General features: G+C 40.1%; 1 protein-coding gene across 4 annotated transcripts in view; it reads right to left on the reverse strand.

The window, feature by feature from the left end:
- Positions 1–12,714, reverse strand: part of TMEM177 (transmembrane protein 177) — a 70,317-nt gene that overhangs the window by 11,930 nt on the left and 45,673 nt on the right. For 2 of the 4 annotated variants that reach the window (XR_010028545.1, XR_010028541.1), the window contains exon 1: positions 11,895–12,066. The exons of the other annotated variants lie outside the window; for them this stretch is intronic. The gene's annotated coding sequence lies outside the window, so the exon portion shown is untranslated. Of the gene's footprint in view, positions 1–11,894; positions 12,067–12,714 lie in introns of those variants that run through there. 4 annotated transcript variants of the gene reach the window in all.

Raw genomic sequence — 12,714 nt, forward strand, 5'->3', positions numbered from 1 at the left:
CACGGAGCTGGGGAAGGTTGGTGAGGGGCCACTGCTCAGGAACAGGCTGAGCACTGGTCTGTTGGTGGTGAGCAGTTCAGGTTTTATTCATCACCTGTCTTTCTGGGCTTCTATTTTTTTCTCTTTCATAATTTTCTTTTCATCACAAATAAGATAAAATTTTATCTTATTTTGGTTATTTAACTGTACTTTCCTCAACCCAAGAGTTTTCTCACCCTTCCAATTCTCTTCCCCCATCCCACCAGGGGCAGTGAGTGAGCAGCATTGTGGGGCAGAGTTGTTGGCTTATAAAAAGCCAATAACTACAAAAACTTATTCCTTCTCATTATCCCCTCTCACTCTCCCAATCCTCCCTGCATCTCTCCCAATTCTACTCTATCTTTTACTAACTATCTTCTTGCCTGGAATCTCTTGAACTTGAGCAAGTTTTACCAGTTTTTTGGGCTGGTAAAAGACCATTATTTCTGGATTTATCCAAATGCTGCATAGATTTTGATGCACTCCCCCACCTCTTCTTACCAGCCCTCTAACCACAGCATCTGACAGCACATCCCTGACTCTTGTTACACTTTGTTCCTTCCAAAAATTTCCACCTTTGGAAGATGGAGAGTCCAGTGTGCCACTGACTCCTTTTGCTGTCCTTTTTTATGGATCTGAGGATCCTAGTGAGACACCTCACACATATTTTAGGGAAAGTAAAGAACCTCTGAATGTGGGGAAAGGAGGAAATTAAACTTTGTGCAGGATGGCTAAGCCACACAAAGCAACCATTTACCAAGTGTGTTTCAAAAGCAAATTTGCTGGCAGGTGGACCAAGTGGATAACAAAGAATTTATATTTAGGGATTTAGAAAATATCCTTACATAGAAATAGGAACTGTGGGAATGCTCTTTTTTTCATGCATGCCTTGGATCAGTGCTTTCATAGGAGGATGAGACAAAGGGCTTCACCCAGCCCCAAGCACAGCAGGTTGTACCCCACATGCAGTGCCAGGATACACTGGCACTGGCAGCTCCCCATCTCAGGGGATAGATTCCTCATTTAATTCCTGCTCACTCTGCCACCCCCTGCTCCCTTGCCTGCACCATTCAGGGTGCTTTGGCAGGTGCAATCTTGCACACAGGATGTGCTGCCGTGTCCCTCTCACTATCTGGCTTCTCATGTGTCAAAGGGATCGTTTCTCACACCACTGCAGTGCCCCCTGGCAGAGCACAGCACAGCTTTGGAGGCTGTTGGAGGGAATACTGAGGCAGCTCTAACAAGAGACAGATTTTTATATCCACCCACTGAAGCATTGTTAATGCATCATACACAAAGTTTAATAGAAAAAGTCAATGCTAGGATCACACTTCCACCACAAATGAAATGGTTTGTTGTGCACATCAGTAATTACACTTCTTGGCATTTTACCCAAGGCTCACAGTATTCTTTGTAGAGCTTTTTGTCACTGTATATTAGTGATTTTGCCAAAGCTGAGGCACAAACAAAGAGGGAAATATAGTGCTCAATTGAAAGCAGCCAGGGTGCAGCAATATCATTTGTATGAAGCAAATTTACCAACTGCAGTGGGTGTAGTTCTCTGATGGATGGTCAGATTGACTGGTCCCTGTAACCTCATCTGGCCCCAAATATTGCAACTAACCCTGGAATAAGGTCCACATAGAGAGGTGCTCTGAGCCCACCTGAAGGCTCATCACTTGTGATTTCTACCTTTACACCCCACCTTAGGAGGAGAATACAGCTCTATGCTATTAGCTTTGACATGCTAGTGTAGAAGTTTGGCCAAATGTTCCTCAAATCTATTAATTTCACAACTGAAGGTCAGTTTTGCTAATAGTTATAATGCACCATGCTATGTATATCTGGTGAGAGTAATGAGGCCTTGGCTAATGCATCATTTAATACTGTTAAAATTTTGCTGAAACTGCCAGGCTGGGGATTTTTTTGTTGTTGTTTGTTTTTAGCAGCGTGAACATCTTGGGTTTGGCTTGAGTGAAATAAAGAATTAGATCCTGCTAGAATAAAATTTAAACATAGTTTCTGAAGCTGAGAAATGGCATTAAAGTAGGTCTTTTCAGTACAAAGCAATTCAGGTTATTATTGCATGAATACCCTCTCAAGAAAAAATATAAATGGAAAATATATCTTTAAGATACACTTGCTCAGACATTCAGCAAAATGAATGCATTTTTGCTTTTACATCACACAGCCTGTTAGAGCTGAGGTGACTAAAACACCCTGCAGAACTGTGACTTGGACTACATAGCCTCGTGTCAGAGCCTGCTCAGATCCCAGCGTGAGCTACCCTGGAGTTGGTCTGAAGGCACTCTGCCCTGTCCCAGCATGGAGGCTGCAGCTATTTATTCCTCAGCTTGCCAATAGCTCCTCATTTTCTCCTAGAGGGGTCTTTGGAGGAAATCAGGTACTTAGCAAGCAAAGCTTTCCAGAATGAAGGCTGCTGAGGGAGGCAGGTGAGGAGCCAGTATACTTTAGCCAGAGGCCAGATACCATGGATAGGAAGGAAAAGTGGAGAGGATTTTGCCTGTTTGAAACAGGTCCTTAATGAAGATGCTAAGATTTGATACAGCAGAGATCAATGACTCCCTAAAAACACAGACTACTTGTGTAGAAAACATCAGGGGTAACACAGGGGAAAAACCCCAAAGAAGAACTCTAAGAAGGGATCTCTCAGAGAGTGTTTAAGTGTCTCATTTAGAATAGCATGTAACACTAGTTCTTAAAAAGAAAAGAAAAAGCAGGTCAAATCTGGAAAAGCGGTAAGAAGGTCTCAAAATGAAAGAGTAATGCCTCGGGCAATGAGGTGTCAATAAGAGCTGAAGTGTGAAGTTGTGCTGTTTCTGCAGGTTGGAACTTCTGTCTCAAGGGAGGGGGAAAGCAGATTTGCCTTAACGCAGAGTCCCGTGTGATCCCAAGGGAGGCTGGCTGTCGGTACCCACGGCTGACATGCACTGTCAACTTCTGGTGGATCAGAATCCTGCTCACCTTATTTCCTAGTCAAATCCTTTATTATTACTTTGAGAAAAAGGTGGTCCTGGAGTTGTAACACCAGCCCTGTACCAAATGTCTGCACTAAAGAATCATTTCACAGATACTGTTTTTCAGAACTGTCTGCAGATAAAAAATGTGGGCTCCAAATGAATCCTTACAGGATATCCACTAAGTGGATTCATGGCTGATCATTCACATTTACTGCTGTCTCCTGAGGGGATGCTGCTTAACAAGCTCACCGGATGGCATGGCTAATTTGTAAGTCAGTGTTTCAGCTTTGTCACTTACAACATGCAGCATCTTTTTATGCAGCAAGAACATCTTTAATTTACATACTCAACATCATCAAGCTGTTCAGGTGTGACCATGCTATAAAACCTACATGATTCTAGTACAGCTTTGTGCAGACATTATTTATTTATTTGCTGTATCAGCTTATGTCAGCACAAAATAAAAGCAGGTAGAAAAGGCACATGAATTTTCTTTAGCTTAAAAATCAGTCACAGAATTTTGTTCCTACAAAGACCATATAGGCTGTAAACCCATATTTTATGTCTAAACATATCTGCTTCTTGCAGTCTTTTCCAGTGATTTACAATGCCAATTATGCTAGCATTGGACATATGGAATGGCATCATTGGGGATGATGAAGGTCTGCAAACTTTGTATAAAGCAAAGGTGTTTCAAGCAATACAGCAGTTAGATGTTTGTTTTCCAAAAAAACCAAAGGGTTTCGCTTTCTGCATCCAATTTAAACCAAAGGCTCAAACCAAACAAAAGCAATACATCACAAGAGCAAATACAATGATGAAATACTTTTACATATGCATCCATAGAGGATATCAGAGTGATCAATTTGCATACCCAGTTCTGAAATAAGATTCCTGTGTGACTAGTTGGTTTCACTGCAATCTTTTGTTCCATCTACAGGAGCCTCCACCTGTGCTGCCAGCCAGCTGCAATAGGCTGTTACACAACTTAACACATGTCCCAGTTAGTCCCTAAAACTGGTTTCAGCCAGCTCTCAAGATTTCATTTCTCTTGAGAAAAGTAATTTACTAATTGTGATGTGTACTTTAGGCTTCTGGTAATGTCCTGTGCCTTCAAGGCCCTGCTGACATCGTGTTCCTGTGCTTTTGGTGGCCTGCACTGTATTTCTCTGCTTTCTTTCAGTGAACTTCAAGGCCTGGCTTCCTGATAAAATAACTCATGTTTCACTAGCACAATGTGTACATCCCCACTCTAAGGTCACTGGATAGTTCAATGTACAGAAATAATGGTCTGTTGGGATCTGCATAAAGATAAGCAGAGAGATATAAATAGATACAATGCTTTCCTAATGTTCTATTATTAATATATCTTCATTATGGCAGTATGACTGCTGTGTTATCAAAACTGCTTTACAACAGATGCAAACTTTTAACCAGACATATGGGCTGATACAATCTAGAGAGCTCTTTGAAGTCAAAGGGTGAATAATTGAACCAGCTTAACTTTAAATCCTCTCAAAAAGCACACAGTTTTTGGAATCAAGCAATTGCAGTTTGCTTTAGAATGACAAGCTTTTAAAAATCTAAATCTAAAGGAAATGTTATTACTGTTCCACAATATATTTTTCTTTTTTTTTTCTTACACATATCTCATATACATCTCTGTGGCTTGAAACATGAGTTTGTTCACTGCCTGTCCAGGGCATAACAACAGGATGCCAGATTCACAGCTATTTACATTGCTTGACTCCTAAATGTCAATTATAATGAAAGAGAAGAAGAAACTTGGTGGGGAGATCGTTGTGAGTGAGCTTTCTAGATTATTGTCTTGTTTTTCACAAGGGTTTCATCTTTCATCACAGTGTCCAATAACCAGTCTTATCCATCCTTTGGTATTTCCCATCAGCAATCTGTTCAGATTCTAATCAGCTTTTAAACACTAAATTGTATCCATTTTAAGCATGCCTTTTGTGTTGGTAAGAAAAGGATGTTTAGGGTGAAAAGAACACACACAGGGCCCTACAGCACATATCCCTGGTTTGGGCTGCTGCATTGTTCCTCCACGCAGGTCCCAAACAGACTCTCTATGACTAACATTGCCATGGCCTGATTTACAAACAGATTTTGTATCTGCAACTCATTATCATATTTAAACTTCTGGGTGGCACAACTCCTTTGAGAAATTGGACCTAATAGCATTCTACACAGAAAAAGATGTAAGTACCTATTAACCTGTAGCAATTTACCATAGCATTTATAAAGATATGAATAACGTGCAGAGTCATGCACATCTTACTAATGCAGACTGGATTATTCATTGCAAAGCTGGGCAATATTTTTATCAAATACTTATTATGGATAAATATTTTCCTTATTCAGTACCTTGATGTATGTTTGAATAACACCTTGCAAATAATTCTTCATGCAAATGTTGCACTGAAATATTAGCTCTTTCTTCCTTTGAATAGTTATTTCCAAATCAATTTCCTTTGTGTTATTTATTCATTACAAATGAATAAATGGTATTCATGGAGCTTGTTTCTCTCTAGGCTAATAAACAGACTTGGTGTTAGCCCCAAAGTACTTGTAATCTCAGCTGCATACATGCAAACTCTTGCACACAGTGGATCTCTGTGCTATCACAATATTTCTGGCATCAACATGGAGATAAAAGAAACACAGGAAACCAAGGAAAAGTGACTCAAAAGTTCAAACTATGAAGTCAATGCATATGTATCGGTTATATACCTTTATTCCATTCATTGTCATTCTTTATGTTGGTTTTGGTCTTTCTGCCCTTTTCTTCCTTTAATGCCTGAAAACACTCAATCTCATATTTTCTTGTCTATTTGTTTGAGATTGACCAGTTTATATTTGCTGGCAATTAATCCTCAATTTCTGGTCAAGTGCTTCTCTTGCATTTAGGACTGTAAATACAAAACTAAATAATTCTCCAGCCATGCAAATATTCTCCAAGACTTAACCCCAGGCATGCAGGTGCTACTTTTGTCTCCTTTCCTTTAATTTTCAAATATAAACACACCATCACCATGATCAAAATTCGCCTTTGTCATCAGTGGCCAAAACAGGACAGCCTTGGCATTTTGTGGTGCAAAACTCTGTGGCCAGCCTGTACTTCCTAGGTTTCAGGGATAGTATTTCTTCTCATAAATTATAGAAGATGTGCATGCCATGAGGTAAAATGCGGCCAGTGATTCCCAGCTCCTGGAGCCACAGGCTGTCTTGTGTCCATAAGGATCAGGGCTCCCTCCCTCTTAGAAAGGTCACACACACATTACAGGATGGCCCTTCTTATTGTGAGACACCATCATTACTACCATTATTGCTGTCATTACTGCTGCTATGGTAATGCCACCAACAGGGAGCTGGCTTTTTTCAAATGCACCGTGTGAAATAACGCGGTGCCTGTGCTGCAGCCCTCTGGGTGAGGCTTTTACAGCTCAGGCTGTTGGCCTCCTGTGGGGTGTGCAGGAACATAGGGACTCTGGGTGACACTGGAAAACCAGCCAAGGTGATGGGGAGTCACACTGGGCAGAGTTAGGAGAGACATTTCAAAATCATGCTCCTGAGCACAACTGAAATGCTGGTGCAGCTGCACCTACAGTGTGTGCACAGATGTTACTCTCCTGCAGCAGATCACGCTCCCTCCGGCCAGAACGAAATGCTACTTTAAAAATGCTTCTAGCTGCAAGCTGGCATTACTGCTTCCTCCCAGTAATGAGGCTCTGGCAAACCATTTACTAGCATTACAATTTACCTCTACTCAGCTTTGCACTTGCATTTGCTGATCACTGCAGCTGAAGCAAAAGAAAATAAACGTATCAAACACATGCACACATTACTTAAATATAATGCACATTACTATATGTTGTCCTCAAAATAAATAAAAAAACAGAAAGCAAATTCACAGAACAGAGTCTCTGTCTACTCTGCCAGCTACCTAAAAGTCTGTTGTGATCTCTGATCAGACAGATCAGTCAGATATTTATGACTCTGTAATTTTTGAACATAGAAAGATGTAAGTCATAGCTGCTTTTAAAACAAAACGCTGGTGTGTCAAGAAGGAAAAGATAATAGCAGCACATGTTCTGGCCAGATCTAAATCCCAAGTGATGGAGAGACAGAGGGGATTAGGATAGGATCCAGGGATGGCCAAAGTAAATGGTGATTATCCAGTTCTAGTTTAGGCAATTTTCCATTCACCTATGTCATGTTTTTTAGAACAATAATCATAGGAATTATTTAACATCTTTATTTACTGCCACTCTTCTGCTTACAGATGAAGGTCGCAGCAGTTACCATCATGAAACAGGACCATATGGCTTCAAGATCAGAAACAAATTTGCTAAACCCTGTCTGCATTATTTTAATTCCTATCTTGATAATGAAACACCAAATGAGAACAGAATTCAGCCTAAAAGATGAGGTGTCAGAATAATTTTATATCTTGTCAGTAGGTAATGACTGTAATGGTATCTCTTACTTAGGTACCTTCATTAACAACTTAATGGTGAGAGCATGTTTTAGCAATTGTGAATGTGTGGAATACTCCATGTTCTGGGGCAAAAGATTAGTTTAATGGGGAGAGAGCCAATTTCCTGAAGAAGTGCCTTATATAGTTCCTGCTTTTAAAAGAAGAACAGTAATACGGACAATTTATCTATACAACGTATAAAAACACTTAACTTCATGGTTTGGTGCATTTATAGCACTCCTGGAGAGGGGAGAGAGATTAATAGATTTTTCTCACGTGGTAAAATAGGTGGAAATTTGTTCTTCCAAATCCTTTTGCTCAGTAGAGAAACATTCATTACCAGGAGATTGGGTTCAAAGAGCAAGCTATCACTTAGCCTCTCAGTCACTTCATGTTTCTCTACATGTTTTTTATGTTTTTAGGCACCTTTGAAAATGTGACCCACAGACACCCAAACCCTGTGAATAGAGCTTTGATAAATGCTCATACCTTTCAAATACATTGTGCTTTATTTTATTATAAGCAAGTAGCTTTAACTTCAGAGGGCAATAACAAAACCTCCAAACAACAGTGCTGCAATGTTTAGCAGAAGTACAGAAGCTGCAGCAAGGAACAACCATAAGCATTATGTCATCTAGTCCATCTTGCCAACAAATGATGTTTCTCTACAGCCTTGGCAAGCAAACCTCGTAATTAGGCAGGCCAAAATAAAAACTGGCAAAAGCCTTGGTACCTGATGTGCAAAGAAAAGAAATCAGTACAAACCTAGTATTTACTTTGTCTGCATCTTTTTCAGAATTGAAGCAGAAAGGCTTCAGTGTCCTTGAATATTCATGCCCAGGAAAAAGCTGATCTAAATTTGCTGTCTCGGTACTTCACAGTTCATGTCATCTTGCATTTTTTCCAATAAGTTTAAGTAGAAAAAATTCTACAGGGAAAGTTTAATTTTCTTTTCCTATTTGCTAAATATAAGATTATTTACCAGCCTATATCTGCAAGTTATGACAAGCTTACCATAATATAAAAAGACTGTGAGTTCAGGGAACTGAGATTTAGCACATTAAAAGATTATAGTTTTAAACAGTCTCAAGCTCTCCTACTGTTCTGCAGCAAAATCCTTCTGTCTCTGAGCTCTCTAGCTAGCAACTCTTTTCCAGTGCAACCATTCGAATTTCTTGTGGACTCCAAAGAACGTGTTTGCACAAAGAAAGTGGATTCTGTCTGTCTAGAAAACTATATCATGTTAGTGGTCCTCTGTTATACAAGAAAGATTAAATAAGCTGGACAGACATCAGACAAATAGAAGATATCCTCATCCTCACAGAGGAGTGAAATTACATGAGATACTTGGAAAGTTGGTGATGGTGAATACTTAACTGGATGAAATGCTTTTCCCTACAATAATAATTTTTGTTAAAGCCAGTCACCAAACAAACCAAATACAGGATCTTGGGGCTGATGGTGCACAAAGCCCATTCTGCTTTGAGCTCAGGGGGACTGGAACGGTGCCTGCCACTCTCCCCAGCCCATGCTGGGCTGGCACACACAGCACTCTGAAAATCCAGGTAGGAGCCATGGCCAGGATGTGGCACCTGCTCCCCTGCTGTCTTGGTAGGCACAAACTGAGAGCTGCCTGAAAATAATCTACACATCAAGCCTATAGTACCATTTACTTGGTCAACAGATATCACAGAGTAAAAGCAATGCTGGGCTGATAATTTTTTTTTTTATTATTGGCCAAACAGAAACTTTTAGGGACAGAACATCGTAGGCACCTTGGAATTACCCTAATTTTTTTGAGGGAAACTTGGCACAAATAAAAGTCTTGAAGGGTCATTCAGTTCCTTCTGAGGGACCAACATCTGGGCTGCTCAAGGGCCAGGGCTCCATGGGAAAAAGAAAATGGCTCAGTTGGCAAGACAAGACACCTGCTGCATATGCCTTACACCAGGCTTTAAGCAAAGCCACTGTCTGGTCAAACCCTCTTGACTCAAATGGCATCCTGTCCATCTGTGGTAAATAAATAATTCAGAGTTGCCACAGTGCAGACACTTCATTTTTGTCTTATTAATAGATGACAGCAACCTTGGGCCAGTCTCTCTTCCCCTTGGTTTGACTCTCATTAATCAAGCCCTCGAGCTAGATACTAGTTTTCCTATCGGCGTGGCCTTGGCACTTAAAATCCCAGGACTACACATGGCAGATGTAACATTAGGTGAACCAAAGAATCTCAGCCTGCAACTGCATTCAGCCTGTTAATTCCAGGAAATGCAGTCATGTCCTCAAAGTCTTTGTGCTTTGCTGAATTCCTGAAAAAAAGTTCTCTTTCAGAGAGAATGTCAAGTGTTATCCCCACTGGGCAGGAGTGACTCAAGCACATATGCTCATCACTGCTTTGCTGCCAGTGCACGTGAGACTGCCTGCCTGCCAAGAGGGACACAAAATTCACATCTGACACACAGAGGCTTCCCCTGGATGTTCTCTGCCTGGCACACCACTGCTCTTTGGTCCACAATATTCTCATCAGAAACAGGGCAGGGGAAAACTTCTGAATTTGTGATTTTCCTTAAATTATTTATAGGGACATTGAGCAGTAATTTTTAAGCTAGGGAATCACTGTTTCATAGTTGACAGGCCATGAACCCATCCATGAGCTGCAGGGTGGAAAACCTTTAACAGCTGAGTTACAAAATGTGCAATGAGTTTATGACGGCGTGATAGATGCACACATTAAACACCAAGAAAATAAAACAGTTACAACATGATCTGTATTTTACACATTGCTTTTCATGGAACCTGTTCATGCAATAAGAAATTTATATTGTGTGCTCTTTGATAGCCTGGATAGAAACTAATCCAAAGGAAATTACAAGGTATTAGAAAGTACTGTAAAGAAGGAAAATTGTAAAAGACATGAGGTGATAATATTTCTGTGCCAAAGTCTATAGAAAGGAGCTTTTTTGATCATAATGAAAAATTTAGCAGATTTTTGCTTTCCATAACCTATTTAGTAGCAATGAAAATGTTGGTTTGATTATTTTTTTCTTTTTTTTTCTTTTCTAGAAAGCCAGCATAAAAAGAAAACCCAAGGTAAAATAAGACTTGAGAAGGAGGCAGAGGGGACACTGTTCCACACTGCTGAAAATAATCTGTCCAAGGAAAACCCAATTAGTGCTTTGTGGGGAGGTCAGCCACCTTGTGGGATTACTTGGTTTCAGTCCCTTATTTCCCAAGGAGTTAAACACTTTCCACATTAGCTACAATGAATATGATGAAAATATTCCTTGGATTGCATGACACAAGTATCCCAGTCCCCATTCTGTTTAACCCACCATAATATTCCCTCTGTCTCTTCCTCTTCCAAAGCCACAATTCCTAAATTTCCTCCTGCACCATGACACTGGGATCCCCTTCATCCATTCGTGCCTGCAACTCCCTCTTTCATATAATCTCCAGGAGATTATGGTTTAACTCTACAAATCATAAGCCTGAAGAGACGATTTAGCACAGATCTATATTCTCAACATGCACGCTACCACATGGCGCAACACAGGGGGCACAATGTCCCCTCCTGCAGCCATGTGATAAAAGGACATCCCAGATCCCCGTGGTAATGGATGAAGCTTTGGGTGGCTCTGAGCACAGAGCAGTCTGATCCCCTCCCCAGATCCAGCAGCAGTGACCCAGGGGCTGAGCAGGAACATTCCTTCCCTGGTTGGCACTTGCAGAGCCTGCCGGGTGAGCAGAGCTTGTGCTGGGTCATGCACCTTCCATGGCTTCCAGTTTGTATCCCAACATCTGCCATGCCTCCTGCTGGTTTGAGGCAAGCACCTCTGTTGGATTTGGCCATCAATATTGCCTCTCTGTGTACTATTCAAAGCAAAATTCAGTAGAAAATCTTTAAGATTAAAACCAGAGCAACACCATGAAATAAAACTAGTGCATAGCAGGTCTGTTCTTTTCCAGAAGCTTGCATAGTTTAGGCTAAAGCAAACATGCACCTAACACCCATAAAAACCCACTAAGGAACAATTATTTCACACCAGACAACATATTGCAAAGTCCAAGATGACAATGTTCAGTAAAAGGAGAAAAATTTGGACATATCTGATCCCAGAACATGCACACACACATTTTTGCAGAGTTCAAAGCTGCATTAAATCTTCTTCCAGCCTCAGAATAAAACTTCAGAGACAGCTATAGTAAAATTTGGGAAATCTGTGCAACAGGTAAACTTCCTTTTACTATTTCCACATAACATTTCTCCAGTGCAAGCAAATTTTTTATCTGGATCAAGGAAATAATAAAGGTGTGTGCCAGCTGAACTGCTTGTTTAGAAAATGGCATCCTGCTTGGCTACTGCATTTTTTTCTGCATAAGCAGGGAAAAGATTTACTCACCATGTGACTCTAGAAGAAAATGTACCTTTTTGATTCATCTATTGTGAGGTCTCAGCAGAGATTTTTTTCCTTTAATACTAACTGAAAGAAATTCCTAATATGTAGAAAATCCCAATTACTCTTCTTCTCATTCAGCTCTCAGATCATTTCCATGCCTCTATATATCCAGTTCTGCTATTGGAAAGTAAAAAAAAAACATTGAAAGAAATGTTTTTAGAGTTCAGTTTGTAATTGCTAAAGCATGACTTCAATTTGCAATACATAAAATATGTTCTGGCCAAAAAAGCAAGAAAAAGCTTTTGCCTTTTCTCCTGCTTCACAGGTGTAAAGCCATCATACACAGGCCAAGTTTTCATCCAGCCACCTGCAACTGTGCCACAGCTGTCTTCATATAAGATATAGGCAAACATGATTAGCATCTCTAAATTGCAATTGCAAAAAAACTACTGAATTTATAACTTCCATAAAATGATGGATTCAGCATTTCCTTTTATAAGGTGCTACCATGCTTAATGAAAACTTCAATAAAAAGTTTGTCTGGTTGCTGACTTGACTTTTTCAATATTCATTATGATATCTTTAGGTTAAGATGAAAAATGTGGAAATCAAAGGGAAATAACTGTTAGGGGATGAACACAATTTTCCAAATTACTTAAAAGAATATATAAAAATAATAATCTTTGGGATCACTGGCTTTTATTTTCCTATGGCAACTTCTAACCATCACAGGCATATAATCAATGTCTGAACATTAAGAATTTATGTGTGCTGCCTTAGATGAGCATAATTCTCAACTATTATTAATGAGGAACTATAAAAC

Source organism: Melospiza melodia, chromosome 8, assembly GCF_035770615.1.
Source record: "Melospiza melodia melodia isolate bMelMel2 chromosome 8, bMelMel2.pri, whole genome shotgun sequence".
Lineage (NCBI taxonomy): Eukaryota > Metazoa > Chordata > Aves > Passeriformes > Passerellidae > Melospiza > Melospiza melodia.